The sequence below is a fragment of the Amia ocellicauda genome, chromosome 12 (genome assembly GCF_036373705.1).
Source record: "Amia ocellicauda isolate fAmiCal2 chromosome 12, fAmiCal2.hap1, whole genome shotgun sequence".
In the NCBI taxonomy this organism is placed as follows: domain Eukaryota; kingdom Metazoa; phylum Chordata; class Actinopteri; order Amiiformes; family Amiidae; genus Amia; species Amia ocellicauda.
This window is the reverse complement of record NC_089861.1, coordinates 41734281-41742889: the sequence shown is the minus strand read 5'-3', so window position 1 is coordinate 41742889 and position 8609 is coordinate 41734281. Positions and strand designations below refer to the sequence as shown.

The 8609-nt window shown below is 42.8% G+C and overlaps 2 non-coding genes across 2 annotated transcripts; both read left to right on the top strand.

Annotated features, from left to right (window-relative positions):
- Positions 1-1811: 1811 nt before the first annotated feature.
- trnai-aau (transfer RNA isoleucine (anticodon AAU)) lies at positions 1812-1885 on the top strand. The gene has a single exon. It is a non-coding gene; the product is annotated as a tRNA-Ile (tRNA).
- Positions 1886-3136: 1251 nt separating this feature from the next.
- trnai-aau (transfer RNA isoleucine (anticodon AAU)) lies at positions 3137-3210 on the top strand. The gene has a single exon. It is a non-coding gene; the product is annotated as a tRNA-Ile (tRNA).
- Positions 3211-8609: the final 5399 nt, after the last annotated feature.

Below are 8609 nucleotides of genomic sequence, written 5' to 3'. Positions count from 1 at the left end.
CTCCGGGTCATGAAGTGAGCACTGACTCCGGTGGTACTCGATCCCACAACCATTGAATGACCACTGCCCTTTTCACTAAAAGTCCAACGCGCTATCCATTGCGCCACAGAGCATGCCTACTGATGATGGGGCATCTCAGCGTGCTTGTACAAGTAGCATTTACAGATGTGTTTTTTTAATCGCTCTCTCTGATATAGAGATGAAAGGAAATGATGGGTTCTTCTTTTAGATAATACGACTCATGTTGACTTGACTGTGAGGGAAAGTTTTTGTCAGGCACACTGTCTGTGTGTTTGTCTGTCTATCTGTGGCTGTCTGTGTGTCTGTGGCAGTCTGTGCTTGTGGCTGTCTGTGTGTGTGTCTGTGGCTGGACCGATGGGGCTGATTGGAAACATCATCGACCTGGGTTTCTCTTCATCACAGATACATCTTTCGCTGCCCACATGCCCGAATTGCTTTTCAGCTGGATCACAGCCTCGCCCCAGGTGGGCAAAACCTCCAAAAGTGGTACAAACTCATCCACGTATTCCAGTGTTTCCGAGAAAGCTTGGCATAGTGAGTGAGAAAGTCAACCCTGACGGTGTGGCGACAGATGAGAAGCCACGGAATTGATGCACTCTGTGATGTCATAGAAGTCAGCTGTGAGAGAGTTCTGAGATGTCATCGCTGAACTGGCAGTGAAGGGAGAGGGAGAGGAAGGCAAAGCATGTACATGGCTTCTCTCGCTGACTGGGCAAGATTGGATTAATGAGAGAGTGCAAGGACGGAAATGCAGTTGTTTTCTCGAAGAGTGTAGAAGAGTTTTCTGGTCTCCTGATGGAGGCGTGGGTTCAAATACCACTTCTGACAGACTGATTTATAGCATGACCAATGCTAGGAATTGCAAAAGTGTTCTTTTATTTTCTGACACTAAGCTGTTGGTCACCTCGACTCGGTTGCATAAGTGTTGAAAGTCACGGATTCCCGCAATTCTGTGGCCTCATTCTCAAGGCTATCTTCTATAATACACCTCTCAAAAAAATAAGGGAACAAGTAATCATCACAGCATAACACCAAGTCAATTACACTTCAGGCATATCAATCTGTACAGTTAAGAATCCAAAGCGGTGGTGAATCACTCTCTCCTTTTTTGGTGCAAATTAAAGTGACAGCAGGTGCACCGGAGAGAGGCAACTGCAAGACAACCCCAAAAAGGGAATGGTTTTGCAGGTGGTGGCCACAGACGATTGCTCTCTCCTTATCCTTCCTGACTGATTCTTCTCTAGTTTTGCCTTTTGCTAGTGTCCTTGTCACTACTGGTATTATGAGGCGCTCCCTGCAGCCCATTCAGGTTGCACAGGTAGTCCAGCTCCTCCAGTATGGCACATCCATACGTGCCGTCTGAAGAAAGTTTGCTGTGTCTCCCAGTACAGTCTCAAAAGCATGGAGGTGGGAGAGTTACGAATTATGCAATGTACGGTGAAGATCTTGAGGTTTCCTAGACTTCGATCACGGAGATCCGATGTGTGATTTAAGAGTTCCCGCAGTTTTCTTGATCAGTATATAATCTCCCGGTGGACGTATACATCCTCTCAGAATGGCCGAGTGGTCTAATTTGCCAGACTTAAGGTGTTGTTCCCTTGAAGAGTGTAGAAGGGTTTTCTGGTCTCCTGATGGAGGTGTGTGTTCAAATCCCACTTCTGACAGATTGATTTATAGCATCACCAATGCTAGGAATTGCAAAAGTGTTCTTTTCACACTTGTGTGTAATGCATTTTGCAGCCAAATTACATAAACATGAGGAAATGCCTGGCAGAGAGACTCCTTTTGATGGCCGGTTAGCTCAGTTGGTTAGAGCGTGGTGCTAATAACGCCAAGGTCTTGGGTTCGATCCCCACATCGGCCAAGACCGATCGTAGGTGCTCATCCGTCTAGTTCGAGTCCTGTTTTTTGAATGTTTGACATGAAACTCCCTGAAGGCAAGCGTAGTAGTGCACTTAAGCAGTGGTAGGATCCACAAGACTTCATCAAGCCATGTCAAAGTCGGCCATCTACATGCACACGGGAAAATGTCCTTTCGCCGCTTTGCTTTTCTCAGAACACTTCATTTGCATTCTGTCCTCTGATAGTTTCAACTCGTGGGCTCCTGCCAATTCCTTATTACACAGACTTGGAGAGGGAAGCAATGCCAGTGGCTTCAAGAATCAACGCAAGTTTCATGAATGGCACATCTAAGCCATGGTGCCAACCAGACATTGAGCTGTTGGTCACCTCGACTCGGTTGCATAAGTGTTGAAAGTCACGGATTCCCGCAATTCTGTGGCCGCATTCTCAAGGCTATCTTCTATAATACACCTCTCAAAAAAATAAGGGAACAAGTAATCATCACAGCATAATACCAAGTCAGTTACAGTTCAGGCATATTAATCTGTACAGTTAGGAAGCCTAAGCGGTTGTGAATCACTGTCTCTTGTTTTGGTGCAAATGAAAGTGACAGCAGGTGCACCGGAGATAGGCAACAGCAAGACAACCCCAAAAAGGGAATGGTTTTGCAGGTGGTGGCCACAGACGATTGCTCTCTCCTTATCCTTCCTGACTGATTCTTCTCTAGTTTTGCCTTTTGCTAGTGTCCTTGTCACTACTGGAATTATGAGGTGCTCCCTGCAGCCCATTCAGGTTGCACAGGTAGTCCAGCTCCTCCAGTATGGCACATCCATACGTGCCGTCTGAAGAAAGTTTGCTGTGTCTCCCAGTACAGTCTCAAAAGCATGGAGGTGGGAGAGTTATGAATTATGCAATGTACGGTGAAGATCTTGAGGTTTCCTAGATTTTGATCACGGAGATCCGATGTGTGATTTAAGTGTTCCCGCAGTTTTCTTGATCAGTATATAATCTCGCGGTGGACGTATACATCCTCTCAGAATGGCCGAGTGGTCTAATTTGCCAGACTTAAGGTGTTGTTCCCTTGAAGAGTGTAGAAGGGTTTTCTGGTCTCCTGATGGAGGCGTGGGTTCAAATCCCACTACTGACAGATTGATTTATAGCATCACCAATGCTAGGAATTGCAAAAGTGTTCTTTTCACACTTGTGTGTAATGCATTTTGCAGCCAAATTACATAAACATGAGGAAATGCCTGGCAGAGAGACTCCTTTTGATGGCCGGTTAGCTCAGTTGGTTAGAGCGTGGTGCTAATAACGCCAAGGTCTTGGGTTCGATCCCCACATCGGCCAAGACCGATCGTAGGTGCTCATCCGTCTAGTTCGAGTCCTGTTTTTTGAATGTTTGACATGAAACTCCCTGAAGGCAAGCGTAGTAGTGCACTTAAGCAGTGGTAGGATCCACAAGACTTCATCAAGCCGTGTCAAAGTCGGCCATCTACATGCACACGGGAAAATGTCCTTTCGCCGCTTTGCTTTTCTCAGAACACTTCATTTGCATTCTGTCCTCTGATAGTTTCAACTCGTGGGCTCCTGCCAATTCCTTATTACACAGACTTGGAGAGGGAAGCAATGCCAGTGGCTTCAAGAATCAACGCAAGTTTCATGAATGGCACATCTAAGCCATGGTGCCAACCAGACATTGAGCTGTTGGTCACCTCGACTCGGTTGCATAAGTGTTGAAAGTCACGGATTCCCGCAATTCTGTGGCCGCATTCTCAAGGCTATCTTCTATAATACACCTCTCAAAAAAATAAGGGAACAAGTAATCATCACAGCATAATACCAAGTCAGTTACAGTTCAGGCATATTAATCTGTACAGTTAGGAAGCCTAAGCGGTTGTGAATCACTGTCTCTTGTTTTGGTGCAAATGAAAGTGACAGCAGGTGCACCGGAGATAGGCAACAGCAAGACAACCCCAAAAAGGGAATGGTTTTGCAGGTAGTGGCCACAGACGATTGCTCTCTCCTTATGCTTCCTGACTGATTCTTCTCTAGTTTTGCCTTTTGCTAGTGTCTTTGTCACTACTGGAATTATGAGGTGCTCCTTGCAGCCCATTCAGGTTGCACAGGTAGTCCAGCTCCTCCAGTATGGCACATTCATCCGTGCTATCAGAAGAACCAGAAGGACCAGTATCTGCTTTTTTGTGCGAGGAGGAACAGGAGGAGCATTGCCTGAGCCCTCCAAAATGACCTCCAGCAGTCTACTGGTGTGCATGTTTCTGACTAAACTGTCAGAAACAGACTCTATGAGGGTGGCACGAGGGCCCGTCATCCTCTAGTGGGACCTGTGCTCACAGCCCAGCACCGTGCAGCTCGATTGGTATTCGTGAAAGAGTGTGGAGGCACCGTGGTGAACGTTATTCTGTCTGCAACATCATCCAGCATGATCGGTTTGGCTGCTGGTTTGGAGAGAAACACAAAGTGCCCTCTGTGTATTCACTATGCAACCATCAACAACTCTGACCTGGTCATATATATGTCCCAGGGCATCATCCTGTGTCTGGTCCATAGCGAAATCGGAAACCCGGTTGAAGGCGGGATCCAGTGTCGGGCCTTCCACTGGAAGAAGGAGAGAGGAGGTGAGTCCCAGAACTCGTTCCTTCCCCTGGGTCCAACAGGGTACTGTTGGCTGCTACACGACTGGAGTCAGAGGGAAGGCTGTCCCTGCCCCTCTCATCACCTGCAGTCACTAATGGTGATCGGTCCCCAGAGACATGTCCCAATTGTGCCCCAGCCAAATCAGACAATGAGAGCCTAGGATCTTTAATATTGGACAGAAATTCAGAGCCTCTGGGTCGTCCTCCGGTCCCATCTTTGGAATCTGCAGACCTGCCCAAGCCGGGTTTGCTGCGGTAAACAGCAGGGTTAGGTGCAGGAGCTGGTACTTGAAGTTGCTGGACAAGCGTCTCGAGAGTTTGTTGTTTTTGAGCCTGCAGCTTCACCACTGGGGCCAACAACTGTTCCACTGGAGACGCCTCCATAGCTGTCCTTCCGGGTACAGAGTTCAGGGTAAGTATGTCACAAAGCTTCCCCACATTGGCCACCAAATGTAAATGCCGGACACAATAAACGGAGAGAGTCTCGGGTTCCGGCGGTGTCCGAGCTTTATTGGGGTTCACAATAGTCCAACAGAAAAAAACACAAAAAGGGGAAAACAAGGCAAAACCAGCACACAAAACATCCACACAAACAGGGTGCTCCGGGCAGTCACAATAAAGTCTCCCTCGGGGAAGGAGAGGGATTAAATAGATGAAGCACACCTGCCAATGACGTCACAGTCGCCTCAGTGATCATTGCCTGCAGCCGTGAGCTCACAAGCTGTCTGCGAAGCAGCGGACAACACGGCTGCAACACATGAGCACCTAATTAGTGTGCGTCAGCAGCAGCCATGCCGTGACAGACAGCGTCCTGCCAAAATCACAATAAGATGTATAAAAGTACAGAAAAACAAAATGTAATAAACTAAAAATGATCTTTAATACATAGAACTAAAGAAAATAGGTTTAGTGTTTACAGATTCCTTTTTGGAAATACAATGACATGCATTACAAATGAGTATTTACATTTTATTTACAGCTGGTGCTCATGTGTCACTGTGCCCCTCAGGCTGTGGCAGGCGGTGACATATTGGGCAGCCAGGGAGGCTGTTTGTCCCTCCTCCAGGAGGACTGACCATTTTTATTTTTTCTCAGTTTTGTCAAAGGTAGGGTGGCATTCATTATTTTGTTAAGGAATGTGTCCCTTATTTTGGGCATATTTATTGCATTGCAGGAGGAAGTGCAACTCTCTCTCTCTGTCTCTTTCTCTCTCTGTGTGCGTCCGTCTGTCACTGGAGGCGTTTGTCGTCCCCGTCCAGTGACACCCTCTTAACTCCCCCGGCCCCCTGGAGCGTGACCTACAGCCGAAGGGAACGCCTGAGGGCTGGTTGGAAGCATCTTGGACTCGGGTTCCTCTTCATCACCAGAAGGGGGAGCCGGAGTAGATTCCTGCAGAGATTGACACTTGTTTTTTTGTTTCAGCAGAAACAGTGCGGAGGCGACCCAAATCCTGCTGGGGGGAGGTGTTTAAAAAAAAAAAGTTTTATCTTCTTCATAATGACATTATCCTTCAAGAAAAGACAAAGGGCATCAGATGATCAATACGTTAATACATCTCTTATAATCTCTCTTTAAAATACCAACTATTACAATGTTAACCATACATAAACAAAACAACCTATGCTTTTGTTTTTAATGTTGCTAGATCTCACAGTGATAAAATAAGGAAGATATGGTTTAACCAAAAAAGTTGATAAAACATTTCTTGGCAGAGCGCAAACAGAGGACATGTAAATAGGCTGACATTAAATTAAAGATAAGATTCTAAATAAGCTATCTTTTCTCTTCAGTCATGATGAGGAAAAATTGATAACTTGAATAATTTCATTCAGAATGACAAAGTTGCTCAATGTAAGCGCATTTTTCAGAGTAACGTTAGCACAGCTTCCTACAAATTGTCTGATAGATAAGATTAAAAAAGAAATCAGCTATCGGCTATGTTACAAATGAGAATTATACTATTAATATTGTACATTTATGATCATTATGTTTGTAGTTTGGATATGTCGATAATATATTTGACAGTAAATGGGTTTTATACGGTGTGTCCAAAAAAACTAAACAAAAACCCATCCCAATTTGCGTTACGTGATCGGGACCACTCCGTGGACCACAGTGCCGAGGTCCGGACCACTCAGTCGCTGTGGTCCAGACCTTGGACCAAAAAATGTTACAACCCCTACTGCTCCGCTGTGTCAGTTGTTTCTGTAACTGAATCACAAAACTGGGTTTTGATGTGCTCCCCACGTGCGTGTTTACAACGTCACTGAAGAAAAAAAACATCGAATCTGGAACACTGACGAGAATTGGAAGAAGCCGTGGCTGTGGCTAACTGTGTCTGTGAGTAGTATAGATGGCAGCATCACTTATTTTGACAGCCGGAAGTCCCACCCTCCCTATGTACTTTTGAACTGGAACTCCTCTCTCCTTCCCAGCACCCCCCTGGGTTACTCTTTGACCCTCCCTCCTTATGTACCATTGAACCGGAACTCCTCTCTCCTTCCCAGCACCCCCCTGGGTTACCATTTGACCCTCCCTTGTCAGCCATCTTGGATGATATCGGCCATTTTGACTGATATCGGCCATTTGTAAGGTCATAGGTCATCTGGTAAGATGGTAGCCATTTTGTTAGGGTGACATCCATCATGGTGAATGTCCAAGGGCACCTCACACTGCTGGTGTGGAGGTGTAATGTTTAATAGCATAAACTGTGTTTTTAAGGTTATATTGTTTTATGATACTGTTTAAGTAAATAAAAAGAGAATAAGAAAAGTTTTAAATACATATATATATTTAAAGTTATATTGTTTTATGCTACTATTTTAGTAAATAAAAAGAGAATAAAAGTTTTAAATACAGATATATATATATAATCAATAGGTTATATTGTTTTATGATACTGTTTTAGTAAATAAAAAGAGTATAAGAAAAGAAAAGTTTTATATTTTATTTTAGGTTATAATGTTTTATGATTTGTTTTAGTAAATTAAAAAATAAGAAAAATAAAAGTTGTATATACACATATATATTTCATTTTAGATTATGTTTGATTATACTGTTTTAGTAAATTAAAAAATAAGAAAAATAAACGTTTTATATATATTTAAGGTTACACTGTTTTATGATACTGTTTTAGTAAATTAAAAAGAAAAATTAATATTTACCCAGAGTGGGATTTGAACCCACATGTGTTTTTAGTTTATATGTTTTATGATTAGGGTTAGGATGATACTGTGTTTGCAAAATAAAAAGGTAAGAAAAAATCGATTAAGAAATGTATAGACTTACATATATTGCATGTCATTACATATATATTTAAGCAAACACAGATAAACACACATACCTATATCTCTTTAGTTTATATTTATCAATAGACAATAGAGAACAACAGTGAAATATATAGAATTATATCTGTTCATTTTGACCAGCACTGTACTTATTATATTTGTTACATTAGTGAATGCTCAAACGTAGCCTTAACATGTATCATATTTAAGAATATACTGCATTTCATTCCATTACACACACACACACACACAAACATATATATATCTTGTTAGGTTTTATTTATCAATAGACACTAAAGACATGCACAGCACTTTTCTTAGAGAGACACAGTGAAGCACTATTTGTGAATACTCATATGTAATAAATAATATATGTATATATGATTTGTTTGTGCTCAAATGTATAGAATTAATAAAATACACACACACACACACACAATGGTGACTTTTATTGTGGCAAACAAGCATTTTACAACATGGAACATAGTCAGAAGTAGAAAAAGATACTCCATGAAATGTTGTATAGATACTTGTAATCATTAATTTCTGGTTCACAACACCAACATTGGACAGAAACAAACACTGACCTGTACGGAGTAATGTCATTTCCAGCATATTCCATATATATTCTATTCAGTCTTTCACTCTTGGCTTCTTTTTCAAAGTTATACCAGGTTCTGGTGACAAAGTACATCAGGTATCTATTGTAAATAAAGTGAGAAACACTTAAGTTTCTATTCCTTTGGAAATACCTTATTTTTCAAACCTACAAATACATGGTGACAACTGCAAGCATGACACACAT